The sequence below is a fragment of the Mauremys reevesii genome, linkage group 4 (assembly GCF_016161935.1).
Source record: "Mauremys reevesii isolate NIE-2019 linkage group 4, ASM1616193v1, whole genome shotgun sequence".
Taxonomy (NCBI): Eukaryota; Metazoa; Chordata; order Testudines; family Geoemydidae; genus Mauremys; species Mauremys reevesii.
The window spans coordinates 138,432,358-138,449,847 of record NC_052626.1 but is presented as its reverse complement, the minus strand read 5'-3'; the positions used below and the strand labels follow the sequence as shown (position 1 = coordinate 138,449,847).

At 50.6% G+C, this 17,490-nt stretch overlaps 1 long non-coding RNA gene across 2 annotated transcripts; it reads right to left on the bottom strand.

Moving 5' to 3' along the window:
• Positions 1 to 433: 433 nt before the first annotated feature.
• Positions 434 to 15,538, bottom strand: LOC120404376. 2 transcript variants are annotated; one of them, XR_005597967.1, is made up of 3 exons: positions 15,419 to 15,538; positions 9,668 to 9,772; positions 434 to 565 (listed from the first exon to the last, which is right to left on the bottom strand). It is a non-coding gene; the product is annotated as an uncharacterized LOC120404376 (long non-coding RNA). The 2 variants fall into 2 exon arrangements; XR_005597966.1 differs by lacking the exon at positions 434 to 565 and adding an exon at positions 6,086 to 6,184.
• Positions 15,539 to 17,490: the final 1,952 nt, after the last annotated feature.

Genomic DNA, 17,490 nt, shown 5'->3' with positions numbered 1-17,490 from the left:
GCACTGTCATGATGTGTCACCTTCTGGTGAATGTTGTTTGTAACTCGCAATTTGTGAGATGTAAATATACTGGGTACACTTAGTTGGAACTAAAAGGCATTCAGGGAGTGTTTAATCTGTTGACATTTCTGTGCTGGAAGGAGATCGTTAGATCGCCCTGTGTGTACCTGTGTTTTTAAATACAGAATGCCCCCAGGAATCCCCCTGCCAAGTCTTTATTGCAGAGCCTTCTGTGAAGGAGACTTGCCTGAAAGCCAGTCACTTATAAGTAGTTTACAGGGTTGCTAGCAAATATACCAGACACACCTCTATGAGCCAGTATCTTCCTCCTCATTCACATAGATCAGATCATGCAAAATCTCCCCCACTCCAAATACGCTAAGAGTGGAACATTGCCTTCCCTGATGCCAAGCAATTTGGTCATATTTTCAATTGACTGTCATTGCCAGGTGTTGTTCTTTAGTGCCGACTAAGTGAAAGTTACCCAGTTAGTAACCACTGACTCACCTCAAGTGGGCAAGATGACACCCGAGGAGTGGAGCTGACTCTCTTGTGTATCCAGGAGCTGGAGAGAGAACAAATTGCTGATGCTCTGAGAGCCTCTTATTTGATTTTGGTTTTTTTTTTAACCCAAAATGTGATAATACACCGGTCTCTCACTAGAATGCGCGTCTATATAGCACTAATTTGCATATAATGCAGTCGTGGCCATGGATCCCAAATTTAATTACTTTAATTGCAATTCATTTTAACGCGGTCCCCGTGTTAACACGGTACCGTGCATGGATCCCAAATCCCGTGTTCTAGCGAGGGGCAGAGCACCCTGCTAAAAGACCCATGCATGTAAGGCACTAGAGAAGGTCGGCATTTTATTACATTTCCTAGGCCGTAATATTTTTTTTTATTATGTAGCACCTCCCACGCTGAATGGCCCAAGGTGTTTTACAAGAATCATTTCACTCCCACACCCTCCAGCTGAAATGCAGCAACCTCTGGGGTGGACCACAGGGGAAGGTTGCATAACACCAAACAGCAGTACGACTCTGCTGTCCAGGACAGGAAATGAAGACAAAATCCTGCATCTGCCTAAAACTGTAGAAGAAACTCTAGAGAGGCGGAATGTGCTTCCTCAACTGAAATCTAGCCAGAACCCTGCTGTTGTGAGACATATAGCCAGATCTTTAATAACTGCAAGTGATCAGGGTTCAAGGACTGCATAGCCCTTTACAGTCTTGTTTTTGTTTATGATTGCTTATAGCATCCTGTGCAGCTTATCAACATAGCAAACAAAGGAGGTGGCCTCTCAGACATGTTCTTGGCATAGACTACTCAAGGCACCAATTTCTGTTCCCGGCGTAGACTACTCAAGGTGCCAATTTCTGTTCCCAGCTACGCCTATGCAATCTTGTGATAGTCCCTCTGCATATGGCTGGGGTGAGGGAGTTCATAGGGAAACAACAGAAATGACCACAGGGGCTGGAGGGATTGATTTAAAAGGGGAGGTTAATAGCTCATGTCTCTCCTGGCTGGCCGATACCTGGGTTAGATGGTCACTGTCAAGACATATCAGAAGAATGTAAACACTGAGGAGGGAGAGTCGTTTGGAGTGGAGCCCTGAAGGTGCCACAAGGAGAAATGGGATGAAATTCAGAGCTTGACCCAACTCCCACTTCAAGTCAATAGGAGTCTTTCGTTGGCTAGGAGTCAGAGCAGACCTTCAGAAAGGGGAAACAGGCTGAGAATCAAGAAAAGTGATGAGATCTCTCGTGCTGTGGAATATCTCCCCAAGGGAGAGGGCACATAAGGCTTGGATTTTCAAAGGAACTTCAGGAAACTAGGCACGCAAATCCCATTCAGTGGGAAGTTGAACTCCCTTTGACAATCCAGCCTTCCTGCAAGGCTGGAGAAAACACTAGAAATGCAGTGTTGGAAACAATCCGGCCTTGATTCTGGGGAGGTGTGTGGGCTAGATGACCTAAAATAGAAATGAGAGAGAGAACAATAATCGCATCATTAAGAATTCCAGAGGAGGGATGTTTAGTCTCACCGCCCGAGAAGACATCAGACGATTCAGAATGGTTGGTTAAGTATCTTCAAGGAATGACCCACTGCCCCTTTGAACAATTCCTAGCTCCTGGGCCTTTCAGTTTCAGTTGAGAGTTATTTTTTTGCAGTGAACAATAGTATATCTTGGAGGGCAAGTTCAGGTCTAGCTGGAAAAGGAGTGATGTCCTTTCATTTCTGCAACTGATTACTTGCATACGGGAAGCAATTACCGGGGGAAATCAGTCCAAGGAGATCCTCGTATCCCTTGGGGTGGCATTTGCTGGGGAAAAGGACCAACACATCTCTGTTGCTTTCTCAACTTGGGTCCTATGAGGCTGACTCTGGCGGTATCCAGAAAGGGGCTGATCCATTTCTCTTCTCATTGCCTTTCACCAGCTGGATTTTATAAAGATTTCCCTTCTGCTGAGCCATGGAGTTATGGGATTTGGTGGTAAAATTCCAAACCAATAGCTAAATAAATATCCAGAGTCCTTTCCCCAAAACAAGGGTGGACATAAAAGAAACGCAGCCCTGATTAAAGCCAGGAGATGCCGCCATCCAAGGGTCATTCATTCCATGGAGACGCATGTTCCTTTAACCTGAGGCCATAGATTGCGCGGTCTGGGGAGGTGAAGGCAATTCAGTGGGGGGGATGGGCAGAATAGGCCAAGGTGGCCCCTATACGATAGCACGGCCCATTGCTCTCCCCTGCTTATTACACTCTGTAACAGGGTGGCCTTCAAGGGCCAGGAGGTCTGTGGTTAACCCGCCCTGTTCAGTCAGCCCCACCTGGCCCAAAACAAACTGCATCCCACCCAAAGGCAGCAGGGCTCAGGGAGACAGGCGTTAGTATGACAAACACCTGGGCCTCATAATTTGGTGAATACACTGTGATCGGGACCATAGGGAGAAACTTGGGCTCCTGTGGGAAGTCCCGAGGTAGGGCCCATGAGAGGATGCCTACACTGCAGCTGGGTGCAGAGCTCCCAGGCCACGTACACGGACGGGCGCTAGCTGGGCTCACACAAACATGCTAAGCGCAGCGACATGGGCGTTGATGCACCGGCGGAGGCTGGGGCTCACCACCCCAGCTCCAGATCCCCGGGGGGTGGGGAGAACGGAGGGCGAGGAAGGTCAGGTTGTTCCGAGTGCGGGTGGCTAACCTGAGCCTCTGCTGGTGCTGCAATGTCCACGCTGCTATTTGCAGCATGCTAGCTCAACCCCGCTATTGGGGAGGCAGCGGGGAAACCTGTCAGGCCCAAGAGAGGCGGCAGCATGGTTGGCTGGATGTTTTGGTTGGACTTTCGTTGGTTCAGGAAGGGACTGAACTTTAAGCATGAACTGGCCAGAGGGCCAAGGCCCCTAGAAGAGAACCGCAGAAGAACCACTTTGGCTGACAAAAGGGGGCGCTAGAGCAGACGGGCCACTGCCACACCACTCTCTGCCACCAGGGGGCACTATGACACAGAGTGGAACAATCTATGTGCTCTCACGCCTTGCGTTGTCTTTCCCCTCTCCCGCCCCCTGTACAGCTGCACAAAGACAAGTTTAGAGGCTGAGCCGGTGCACTGATATAAGAGCCAGGAGGGACTTAGCCCCCGGGTGCTCCCCAGGAGCGCTGCCAGCTTTTTTGGCACCCTACGCGGCGGAAGGTCCCTCCCCCAAAATGGCGCCCCCGACAGAGGCGGCAGAAGGTCCCGCCCCCGAAATACCGCAGACGACCGGGGCGGCCGAAGATCTGGCTGCCGCAGTCGCCACCCCTCAAATGTTAGTGCCCTAGGCGATTGCCTAGGTCGCCTAATGGGTTGCGCCGGCCCTGGTGCTCCCACACTCAAGGAGCCATAAGCCAGGACACAGATCCTGGAAGTTCTCTCCACCTCTCAGCCCTCTGTGAGCTCCCGGTTCCTCTGGGCTCCCACTCCTGAGCAACTCCACAGGGGCCTAGGTTCCCTAGGCGTAGATAGGATATGGCACACTTCACCCTTGCTCGTTTGCGGCTCCCTTTCCCCTTAGCTCAGCAACCTCCAGGCCCCTCGAGTCTCTTTGATATACGTTGGAGAAAGGAGTGGGTCTCTTGGCTTCTGCTCCCGTAGTTCCCAAGCATGCACCCGAATTCTTTCCAGCGTGTGCAAATGTGTCTCGCTGCTGCCAAGGCTCCTGGGACATGACCCATAGGAGTCCACTGCGCACGGCTGTACAGAAGCAGGGTGCCCCTGGGGAGGGGAGATGCGGGTGAACCAAAACTCCACCGCCTGAGGCAACTGGTCTGTTGGTGGGCAACTAAATCCCAGGGCAGACCCAATGCTATTCTGGGGGTGCTCCTTCCATGCTGCTCCAGGGGGCTGTCTGCTTTGCCCGTATACCTCACACCCTCTCTAAGCACCAGCAGTTGATGGCCTCTCTTGTTAAGAGTCTTGCATTAGTTCTGTGCAGGTGCCCATTTGAGCCACAGCCTAGCAGAAGGCTTGGGACGGGGGAGGAGGATTCAGGTAGCTCAGATCAGAATCAGGTGGTGAAAACACCTTAGCCCTGTTTACACTGACGCTCCCTTCGCTGCTGCCAGGGGTGGGGCCCTGCTAGTGAATGACGGGTCCTGTTTTGGCCAGTGGAGAGACAGCCTTGGCTAATGAGTGCTCGAGAGGGAAAATCCAGCTTCCATGTCCAGCATGGCCAACTCCATGTGTTTAAAATCAGGAGTCAGGCCCCCCCAAAATCATGAGATTGGTTTAAAAATCAGGAGATTTTTTATGAGCTAGCAAAGATAAGAGTGCTTTTTGTTTGGCTTCTGGGCCTTGCATGCTCTGGAGTCACCTTGCCAAGCTTTTCTCTGCACCCAGAAACTTACTCTTTTCTTTTAAATGCAAGCTCATGTTCTCCTTTAATCACCTGACTCCAGCCGCTGGGGCTTGAAGAACATGCCAAATATTGTGAGATTCGTGCTAAAGGAGCTGGGAACACTGCATGATTTGTTGGCTGCATTCTCTTCCCTCCGTGATACTGCAAGCCCTTGGCATTGCTCTTACAGTCAGTTCAATGTGGCATTCCTTCAGCTTCCTGGGTGCTCCCTGCCTGGTGCAGAACACCTGATGGGAGCTGGGGGAGGAGTGGGGGGTGCCTCTGGGAGCCTGATCCTGCCACTGAAGTCAACAGAAGCTTTGACATTGCCCACTGAAATCAAAGGAGCAAGCCCTGAACAATCAGGGGCCTGAATCAGCTGTAGAAAGCCCAAGAAGTGCCAGAGTTTCTAAATACCCTCAGGCCCTGACAGCAAACATCCTGGTGGCCCTTTGCTCTGACACTTAAAAAATGTTATTAAAAAATAATAAAAATAAAAAACCAGTGGGGAGGAATTAATTTGATGCTAATTCCTCTCAAAAGAGAAAAATCAAGAAATGGAAACAGAGGCAAGTCTCCTATCATGGGCTGCTGCACATCAGAGCTATCACGTGAGAGAAGACTAGAGTTCATGTTGCTGGGTATTAGAAATTGACCTGAGGCATAGAATTCAGATCTAGAGTTCAACCACCTCCCTGTGTGCGTACACACGCATGCTCGCAAAGCCCAGCATATTCGGATTTGGGTTTGGGACCAAAAACATTTATTAATCAGGATGTGGTGGACCGTTCGGGCAAATAATGTCCCAGGTGTTTGTTGTGAGCAGATTGCAGCTGCTGTGCTGCCTGTGTGTTATGTGTATGTGGTGGCCACCTAAAATGGAGGTGGATTATGGATTTTGATTGGATTTGTCAGATTTTTAAAACTAAAAAAAAAAGAGAGTAGTGAGTAGTGAAAAAAGGGCACAAATAATCCTTGTTGCTAAATATGGTAAAACTTTTGGGATCCATGATCATTTTCCCCAATATCTGACGGCCATCCAAATCCTTGGGAATAACCAATAACACAGCCCTATGAGTCAGAGTCAACGGAACCTAACACTTTTATTTGCAAAACTATTGGTGAATTGACCTAGTTTACTATCCAGTCAGCTCTGCCACAACATAACCTGGTCTTTCAATGTCATAGTGACCAGCTGCTGTTCTCCACTGAGGACATATGGTCACCCCGCAGGGACAAAATTGTTTCAGATTCTTATTTGGATAAGAGCTTGGGGTCTGTGGGTAGGAAGAAACATGGAGCTCTGCCAAGAAAAGAAGACCAAGTTTCCAAAATTCTTCAGAGATTTTTTCCCCACCACTCTTCTCCAAAAGCGTACACAAAACATTGCAAGGGCATCACCAACCCACCCCATCAGCGGGTTGGGCAAATGATCTGGGGGACTCATGAAGCCTGCACAAGCTTCCACCCCAATTTCTACTGCAAATAGCACATGGTAAGTAAAAATGTGGAGCCCAATCCTAAGGCCCCGACTCAGCTTTCACTCAGGCAGCATCTCCATCAAAGTTAATGATAGTATTAGTCAAAAAATGTCCATTGACGTTTGTTTTTGACATTATGAACTTATTCATGAAGAATAGCTGCTCTCCACAGAAATTTTCAATATTTTGATACAGAAATGCTGCCGTGCCATCCCATTGGCATTATAGTTAGGTTGTCTCATGTCCCTGTTCTCTTCTATGGGCCAGGCTCCCCAGACAGACTACATCTCCCATGATGCAGCATGGCCAGGGATTCCTGTGATGCATCACCTCCCCTCGCCAAACTGTGGTTCATCATGGGATATGTAGTCTGACCACAGAGCTTGGCCTATAGAGGAGAATGAGAGCATGAGGCATCTGAACTACAACTCCCATGAGGGCATAACCCAAATTTTGGGTTTCAGCCAAAATTTTTCAGTGTTCAAATTTCTGCCAAGACATTGACATTTTCTGCAGGAAAAAACCCTCATTTTCAACCAGCTGAAGTCAAGGAACCTGAAAAAGGATCTGACCCATAGAAGTTAGAGATGAAAGATACAGCATGGTCTCCAGAGCTTTTTCAATCCAGTTTTAATCAACTCAAGCCACATCCAGTACATCTTGAAAAATAAATAGTTTCCCAGACCCTTTTACATCTCCTGCTTTAATTCCTGGTCAAGATCGTACCCTGCATTTTAGGGGGCTGCGATGTTGTCTAATTAAAATATAACCATGCAAATCATTATTGCTACCACTGTTCTATAAGTGCAACGAATCTTATACAAAGTATAATACATGACCAGAAACGGTTAAAGAACTTGCAGGCTGAATGCCCCAGACAGGGCCAGCTCTAGACCCCAGCGTGCCAAGCGCGCGCTTGGGGCGGCATTTTGCCGGCAGGGCGGCAGGCAGCTCCGGTGGACCTTCCGCAGTCATGCCTGTGGGAGGTCCACCAGAGCCGCGGGACCAGCGACCGCCAGAGCGTGTCCCGCGGTGTGCCGCCCTGCTTGGGGTGGCGGAATTCCTAGAGCCGCCCCTGGCCCCAGAGCTCACCTTTAAAGTCATGTTAGAAAGGTATGCAAATGATAACGACACCCATTCCTGGTAAATAGGCTAGAACTTTGAAATGCAAATCTGTATTGTTAGAAGTGATACTAATTGTGTGCATCTGAAATGCTACCCCTGTAAACAGACAGTTCCAGTCTGTCACTATAGCTCAGGGATTGGCAACTTTTGGCACATGGCCCATCAGAGAAAGCCCCGGCGGGGTTGGGATAGTTTGTTTACCTGCAGCGTCCACAGGTTTGGTCGATCCCGGCCGCAGTTCACTGTCCCTGGCCAATGGGGGCTGCAGAAAGTGGCGGCCAGCACATCCATCGGCCCGTGCCATTTCCCACAGCCTCCACTGGCCGGGGACGGCGAACCACGGCCAGTGGGAGCTGCGATCGGCTGAACCTGCGGACGCTGCAGGGAAACAAACCGTCCTGGCCTGCCAGCGGCTTTCCCTGACGGGCCATGTGCCAAAGGTCGCTGATCCCTGCTATAGCTACTAATTCAGAGATCAAAAGGGAATATTAACATTTAGATGAATCTTGGGTGAAATAAGTCATTGTCTCTTTGAAGTTTGTGATAGACTGCCTAACGGATAAATTGCCCTATGTTAATTTGTGTAACTAATTACTGGTGGCATTTATAAAACTGAAGGTTACATCGAAAGCATATAGTTTACCCGGGACTGTGTGGTCAAGTGGATGCTAGACCACTGTATAAAATACTGTTGGGTCCATCTCAGACCTGCTTAAGGTTTCATGCAGGTGAAGCCTAAGCCACAAGGACTGAGATCCCAGTTCTAACTGGATCGCCCTGAAATATAAATATTGGACTATAACCTATGGACTATTTCTGAAAGAACTCTTTGCAACTACAAAGCTCACCATCTCTGCTATGAATCTGAATGGAGAAACAGGGCTGTGTGTACATGTCCACTGAAAATTGCTTCAGTGGCTCAGTAACATCCTGGAGTGAAAACAATGAGGAGTCCTTGTGGCACCTTAGAGACTAATAAATTTATTTGGGCGTAAGCTTTCATGGGCTAAAACCCACTTCATCAGATGCATGGAGTGAAAAATACAGTAAGCAGTATAAATATTACAGCACATGAAAAGATGGGAGTTGCCTTACCAAATGTGGGGGTCAGTGCTAATGAGGCTAATTCAATTAAGGTGGAAGTGGCCTATTCTGAACAGTTGGCAAGAAGGGGTGAATATCAAAGGAGGAAAATTACTTTTGTAGTGCTATTTGGGCATAAGCTTTCAGAAAGAACCCACTTCATCAGATGCATGGAGTGACAAATACATGCATCTGATGAAGTGGGTTATAGCCCACAAAAGCTTATGCCCAAATAAATTCATTAGTCTCTAAAGTGCCCCAAGGACTCCTCATTGTTTTTGCTGATACAGACTAACACAGCCACCACTCTGAATCTTGGAGTGAGTTGGAACTCCCAGTAATGAGAGCCCCATCTTCCCTCAGCGGATAGGACTGACACCACAATTCAGGAAGCATCTATATTCAGGTCAGCCCTTAAGCCTGAGCTTAAATCCCATGGTAGTCAACAGGATTTAAACATGTGCTTAAAAGTTAAGCACATGCTTAAGTGCTTTCCTGAATCAAGATCTAAATCACCATCATGGTCTCACTGACAGATCCACAAAAAATAAGTTTTTCCAATTAAATTGCTTGGGTTTTTGCGGTCATGACATTCTCACCAAAATCTGAGATTTTTTTTCCAACCAAAAAGACTGGTACCAAAGCAAAAAGAACATCAAGGCAAATCTTTGTCTGGTTGCAATGGGTCACGTCATATAGGTGCTGTTTTCCAGACTTTCTGAGCCTATCCCATGTGGCAGAATCTGGAATAGAAGCCAGGAGTCCTAATTCCCAACCCCCCACACCCCTGTGTTTAATTTCTCAACAGAGCAAGCAAGGGCACTTTATAATGCCTCGAAAGAGGAGAGCCCTTGTTACTATATAGTGAAATGTTCTGACACACAAAGCCCTGCAGCGGGAAAGCCTATTCGTTCCTGTGCACAGGCACCAAGAAGAAAGAGACACTTACTTTAATGCTCCCTGCTCCCCTGCAATTAGGGCTGTAAGAAAATATCCCCATCATTCTCTCTTTCACTCTGTGCTGTTGCTGCTGCTGACAATCTGTAGGTGAAGTTTCTGTAGCAAAAGGCAACAGGACTCTTGGAGAAATGTCTTACCTAGAAGGTGGGCATGTTCTCCACCACGATTGGTGCATTGCTGGCATATCCTCTGGTGCTTTGTTAATAAGCCGTCCGCGATCATTGATAGCCTGTGCTTGTCTCCTTTAAGAAATACAGAGGGGTACTATTGAATAACATTGGTCTCCTGTTTGAAAAAAAAAACAACTCTTCCTGCAGGATGGATGGAATCTTAAGGACCCCAAGCTTCTTCTACTGAAGAGCTCAGCCTGGGGACACACTGCTGGCCTCTATGAACATGCACACTTCTGTCCTCTGCTAGCAGCTATCTATTATAGTACCTGACACTGCACCAGTCCTGCTGGCCGTGGCTCGCCTAGAGAGATCTAGCAGTGTTGCAAAAGCCATACTGTGCCAATAGTTACAGACCAGGCCATAACCTGTTTGTTCCCATGTGTTCCTCTTCTCTAATTAAATAGATCTGTTTCCGATACCCTCTCTCAACCTCTGGTTGACTGGAAATCCCCTAACTAGCATGGGTTGTTTTGTTGATGCCATGGAGAAAGAGAGAGTTCCTATGGAAACCGCTTGCTCCTCTCCTCCTATCCCCAGCTGGGAGATACCGGTGCAAGGACCTCCCAATAATTCCAGATGCCTCCCACTGGTGGTTTTTGAAGATTAACGCCCTTCTGCTTCAGATAAATTCATAGCTGGTGGCACACACCCTCCCAGCCCCCATGAGGATGACTGCCCCATAACCATGCTGGACATAAAGTCATAAGGTTAAGGAAAGAAAACAAAGTCAGTTTCTAGTCACTGCCTTGGTGAGCCAGTCAAATGCCCAGCAGGGGATGAAGCCCTCACATCTCAAGGGTGCTCTTGAACATAGATCTGGGCTGGAGACAATTGCTTTCACAGAAGCTTCCTTTCTTCAAGCCTGTTTGCCCTGGTAGGATAAACCATGAAGCTTTGTGCCAGGGTGAATGGAAAGGTCAGCTGCAAAAGGGAAAATAAAATAAATTCTCAGACTTTCATTATTCTTCCCTCTAATGCAATCCTGGCCCTGGAGCCTTCTAAATGCTGCATCTTTGTATAATTATGGGTTGGGTTAAGTTCTGTTGAAAGCAGCGTGTGTGTAATTACTGCCCTCACTCGGGATAAGTGTAAGGCCTGGTCTACACTAGGACTTTAATTCGAATTTAGCAGCGTTAATTCGAATTAACCGTGCACCCGTCCACACCAGGAAGCCAGTTAATTCGACCTAGAGGGCTCTTTAGTTCGAATTCGGTACTCCACCCCAACGAGGGGAGTAGCGCTAAATTCGACATGGCTATGTCGAATTAGGCTAGGTGTGGATGCAAATCGAACTTAGTAGCTCCGGGAGCTATCCCACAGTGCACCACTGTGTTGACGCTCTGGACAGCAGTCCGAGCTCAGATGTTCTGATCAGCCATACAGGAAAAGCCCCGGGAAAATTTGAATTCCTTTTCCTGTCTGGCCAGTTTGAATCTCAATCCCTGGTTGGACATCGTGGTGAGCTCAGCAGCACTGGCAGCGATGCAGAGCTCTCCAGCAGAGGAGTCCATGCAATCTCAGAGTAGAAAGAGGGCCCCAGCATGGACTGACCGGGAAGTCTTGGATCTGATCGCTGTGTGGGGCGATGAGTCTGTGCTTTCGGAGCTGCGCTCCAAAAAACGGAATGCAAAGACCTACGAGAAGGTCTCCAAAGCCATGGCACTCAGAGGATACAGCCGGGATGCAACACAGTGCCGCGTGAAAATCAAGGACCTGAGACAAGGCTACCAAAAAATCAAAGCGGCAAATGGATGCTCCGGAGCCCAGCCCCAGACATGCCGCTTCTACGAGGCACTGCATGCCATTCTCGGTGGGTCTGCCACCACTGCCTCACCAGTGACCGTGGACTCTGAGGATGGGATAGTGTCGACGGGTAGTTCCTCGGCGATGTTCGCCGATGGGGAAGATGAGGAAGGGTTTGTGGAGGACGAGGCAGGCGACAGCGCTTACAATACCGCTTTCCCCGACAGCCAGGATCTCTTCATCACCCTCACAGAGATCCCTACCAACCCTCCCCGGCCGTTAACCCGGACTCTGAATCAGGGGAAGGATCAGTCGGTAAGTGCTATAAACATGTAAACATTTATTTTTTAAAAAACAGGAATAAAAACTATATGAAAAGAAGGTCAATGCATATAGGGATCGAACAGAAATCCTCTTGGGACAGTTCCACGAAGCTCTTGTAGAGGTACTCGAAAAGCCTCCGCAGGAGATTCCTGGGGAGAGGTGCCTTATTGGGTGCTCCGTGGAAGCACACTCTTCCGCGCCAGGCCATCCTGAGGTATAGTGGGAGCATTGCCTCGACCAGCATGGCAGCATAGGGCCCTGGTCTGTGCAGGGCTTCACGCAGCATGAGCTCTCTTTCTCCTGGTGACCCGCTCAGGGTGATCTCGCCGCGACTGCTGCATCTAATTAGGGAATTACTTTAATGTTACTATTGTGAATGCTTGACTTTTCCTTTGCATAACAATGACCGTCGTTTAACACCCACGTGGTGGAGGCTGCAGAGGAAAAGCATACAGGATCTTTCCGGGACAGCCGCGAGGGGCTGGAACAGGGTCAGACTTTATGCTTTCCAGATTGCCTGCAGCAGGAGGGCACTGCTATCCATTAACTGTTAAGCAGCCTAAAGTTTACGGCTTACCAGGCCTGGCTGCTACACGGATTCTGCTGTCCTGCCCCGCTTGTCCGATCTCCAGTGCAAGACCCCAGGCAATGAAAGCGAATGCCGAAAATTCGAACTTGTCCTGAGAGCACATGAGATTAGGTGCCCTGTATGGTCTTGTTCACAGAAACTGAGTAGACTGTGTTCAGTGTTCGCAAACATGTATCTTTGCAAGGAAATCACTTCCTTTTTCCCATCACACAGCTGCGGCTCTTTCCCGAACTGCCCCGGCATCCCCCTCACAGAGGCTGGCGCAGATTAGGCGGCGAAAGAAAAAGACTCGGGACGAGATGTTCGCTGAACTGATGGCCTGCTCCAGAGCCGAGGCGGCCCAGCAGAGCCAGTGGAGGGAGACCCTCTCTCAGCAGCAGCGCTCACACAGCGAACGGGAGGACAGGTGGCGGCAGGAAGACCAGCAGGCGACTCAAACGCTGCTTGGACTAATGAGGGAGCAAACGGACACGCTCCGGCGCCTTGTGAATGTTCTGCAGGACCGCCGGCAGGAGCAGAGAGCCCCCCTGAACTGTATCTGCAACTGCCCTCCCCCGCCACAAAGTCCTGTCCCCCCCTCACCCAAAATCACAAGAAGGAGGGGCGCTAGGGGCCGTGAAAACTGTCACTCCACCCCAGCAGAGCGCTCATGTACCAAACAGCTCTCATTCCCTAAAGTATGAGAATTGCTTCCCTTCCTGTTCATTACTGTTTCCGTCATGTTTCTTTGCAGAAGACTTTGTGTGAAGGGGGGGAGGGGTTGGTTAATTGCATAGGACAGCCACCATTAACAGGGTACAGACATGGGGGCAGGATCAACAGCAGGTCACACACAGAGTGCAGTCACTAGGCACCCGGGTCACTGTGGGAGGTGTCTGCTGCCCCAGGTCAGTCTGGGAGGTGTATGCTGCCCCAGGGTCCGAGCGCCTGGCATCCACAAATGGCAAGGCAGGCTGCCCGTACCATGCCCTTCCACCCTAGCCATGAACCTCTCTGATGCCCTGAGCCCCAGCCAGAGCCATCATCCCCCTACACCTACTCACCCTTCCCACACACCCCTCACCCCTTCCTGCAAACCCACCCCTTCCTGCACACCCTCCTGTAACCGTCCTCCCCCCAGAGACCGCTGTAGGAGCAGGAGCCTGTCAGTCCTCGAGTGTAGAAGCAGTCTATACATCACTGCACACCGTACCCACCACAGTCTGCATCCCTGTTTGAACCCTTTAACATGAATTCGTTAGTAAAGAAAACTTTGTGAATTAAAAATGTTCCAATACATTTATTTTTAAACGTCTGTTGGAAGGGGGGAAACCTGGGGAACGGGGTATGTAACCGCTGAAAAAAGTGAATAGTAAGTGAAACAGGGGCAGGTTCAGCTTCTCTGTAAAGAGACTGGACAGTCATAGGTTACCCTGCTCTCTGAGGAACCTAGCTTTCAAAGCCTCCCGGATGCACAGCGCTTCCCGCTGGGCTCTTCTAATCGCACGGCTGTCTGGCTGAGCGAAATCAGCAGCCAGGCTATTTGCCTCAACCTCCCATCCCGCCATAAAGGTCTCCCCCTTGCTCTCACAGAGATTGTGGAGCACACAGCAAGCTGCAATAACAATGGGGATATTGGTTTCGCTGAGATCCGAGCGAGTCAGTAAGCTCCTCCATCTCCCCTTGAGACGTCCGAAAGCACACTCCACCACCATTCTGCACTTGCTCAGCCGGTAGTTGAAGAGCTCCTTGTCACTGTCCAGGGCGCCTGTATAGGGCTTCATGAGCCAGGGCATTAGCGGGTAGGCTGGGTCCCCGAGGATCACTGTAGGCATCTCCACATCCCCAACACTTATATGGTGGCCCGGGAAGAAACTACCTTCCTGCAGGCGTCTAAACAGACCAGAGTTCCTGAAAACACGCGCGTCATGAACCTTGCCCGGCCACCCGACGTAGATGTTGGTAAAACGTCCCCTATGGTCCACCAGTGCTTGCAGCACCATTGAAAAGTAGCCCTTTCGGTTAATATACTGGCTGGCCTGGTGGGCCGGTCCCAGGATAGGGATGTGAGTGCCATCTATAGCCCCACCGCAGTTTGGGAATCCCATCGCGGCGAAGCCATCTATGACGACCTGGACGTTTCCCAGGGTCAATACCTTTGAAAGCAGTAGGTCAACGATTGCGTGGGCTACTTGCATCACAGCAACCCCCACGGTAGATTTGCCCACGCCAAAGTGGTTCGCTACTGACCGGTAGCTGTCTGGCGTGGCAAGTTTCCAGAGGGCTATGGCCACTCGCTCCTGCACAGTCAGGGCTGCTCGCATCCGGGTGTCCTGGCGCTTCAGGGCAGGGACCAGCAAGTCACACAGTTCAAGGAAAGTGCCCTTACACATCCTGAAGTTTCGCAGCCACTGTGATTCATCCCAGACCTGCAGCACTATGCGGTCCCACCAGTCCGTGCTTGTTTCCCGGGCCCAGAATCGCCGTCCCGTAGCATGAACGTGACCCATTGCCACCATGATCTCTGCGGCGCGGGATCCCGTGCTTTGTGAGAGGTCTGTGCCACTCTGACACTTCATGTCCTCACCGCGCTGCCGGAGCCTCCTCGCCCGATTTCTCAGCAGCTGACTGTGGAAGAGGTGGACGATAAGGTGCGAGGAGTTGACAACGGCCATAAGTGCAGCGATGATCGCAGCGGGCTCCATGCTCGCAGTGCTGTGGCGTCCACGCTGTCACTGACCAGAAAAGTGCGGTAACAGATTTCCTGCCGGCGCTTTCAGGGAGAGAGGGCGGGAGTGACGGTTGAATGACAACAGTTACCCAAAACCACCCTCGACACATTTTTCCCCCTGCAGGCATTGGGGGCTCTACCCAGCATTCCAATGGGAAGCGGGGACTGCGGGAACTGTGGGATAGCTGCCCAGAATGCACCGCTTCCAATGTCGACGCTTGCCCCGTTAGTGTGGACTCACAAAGTCGAATTAGTGTCCTTAGTGTGGATACACACGTTCGAATTCATAAGGTCGAATCCACAAATTCGACCTAAGTTAAATCGAACTACTCTTGTAGTGTAGACATACCCTTAGAGTCACTAGCCGGGGTCTTTCCTTGAACCCATCGCTCACACCGTGCAGCGATTCAGAGACCCAGCACACAGAGGGTGGGGTGAAGGCGAATACCAACCTGGCTTTCTGCTCACATAGACCCTTACTGTTGTGTATTTGGTTGTCATGGTTTTTGGTTCCTATGGTAACTGAGTTAGATTATTAGGGGATAGCTCAGCCAGCTTCAGCCGGCTGGGTGAGTTCTCTGAGTCTGTAAATAAAATGGTGGTTTTGTTAGCTGTCTGCTGTCTGGCCTCAAGTGATTTCTTCCTAAACCGGCTGCCCCCAAGGATATAACACTTACCTCCTTGCTCTATGCCTCCTAGTGGGTACCCTGAGTAGTGGCGCTAACCGTCACAACTAAACTCACAGACACTGCTCCTAGAGACAGGCTATCCCAGCAGAGCACCAAGCCACAGAGCCTCCGCAAGCCAGGCCAGCCTAGAGCAGCCAGCATTGCAGCATTCCTAGACTCAGCCCTGCAGACAGGCCCAGTCTCCTGGCCTTTGCAATGCTGCCCTGGGTGCAGGACGCTGGCAGGGCAGCATGGTTAGCTTGGTCAGGCCCCCAGAGCAGCCTCTGTGCACCAGGTACCTACGTGAGGGTGCAGACACACTTGGCCGAGTCCCGGAGGTCCCACACCTTGATGTAGGAGGTTGAGACGGTGAAGACCAGCCCCGAGTGGTTGCAGTACTTGATGGACACCACATTGTTGGGGTGGCCCTTCACCGAGGCGATTTCCTGGCCCGTCACCAGGTTCCACATTTTGCAGCTCCAGTCTGTGAGAGGAAGCAGGAGCACATGACACTGCAGGACCTTTCCGTCCTCAGCACAGGAACCCCACAGCTCCCCCCGTCACTGCCTCCCCCTGCTCCCAGGGGCGAGAGGGGAGCTCAGTCCCCATGGGCCACCCAGCCCCTGGCACCTGCGCCGGACCTGCCAACAGAGGGAGGGTCTATCAGTGCCAGGTAAACACCTGCCCACTAAAGGCTGGGCAGAGGCCCCAACAACTGGCTTCAGGGATGTCACCACACAGCTGTTCAGCCTAATGACTCATGCAGCATGGCTGCCCTCTGCTGGGGGGAGCCAGAACTGCACCGGCCCGTTGTGGGGCTTGGGGCTCTCAGGCAGGACGGCGCTCTCCGAGCAGGAGGCTCGTGTCCTGTCCCTGCAGTTCAGGGCGGCTCAGCCACGCCCTGGAGTAACAGGCTCACTCCCCAGCGATCACGCCCAGAGCTCAGCAGCCAGCCCGCCCCCGAGACGCGCACCTTTGGATCCGGAGAAGAGCAGCTCGTCGGTGGCATCCACACAGAGAATGGGCTTGGAGTGTCCCTCCGCCAGGGAACTGCACTGCAGGGGGGCCGTTCAGGCACTCCTGGCACCACCCGTGGGGTTAATGAGGCCCCTTCCGTGGGAGAGAGAAAGGGTGTCAGCAGGGGGTCGCTGGCTGGGTGACCCAGGACAAAGCCAGATCCCGCCCCGCAAGGCTGCCAGGACCTGCTAGTGGGGCTCCATAAGACCATAAGAACATAAGAACGGCCGTACCGGGTCAGACCAAAGGTCCATCTAGCCCAGTATCTGTCTACCGACAGTGGCCAATGCCAGGTGCCCCAGAGGGAGTGAACCTAACAGGCTATGATCAAGTGATCTCTCTCCTGCCATCCATCTCCATCCTCTGACGAACAGAGGCTAGGGACACCATTCTTACCCATCCTGGCTAATAGCCATTTATGGACTTAGCCATCATGAATTTATCCAGTCCCCTTTTAAACATTGTTATAGTCCTCACCTTAACAACCTCCTCAGGTAAGGAGTTCCACAAGTTGACTGTGCGCTGCGTGAAGAAGAACTTCCTTTTATTTGTTTTAAACCTGCTGCCTAATAATTTCATTTGGTGACCCCTAGTTCTTGTATTATGGGAATAAGTAAATAACTTTTCCTTATCCACTTTCTCAACATCACTCATGATTTTATATACCTCTATAATGTCCCCCCTTAGTCTTCTCTTTTTCAAGCTGAAGAGTCCTAACTAACCTCTTTAATCTTTC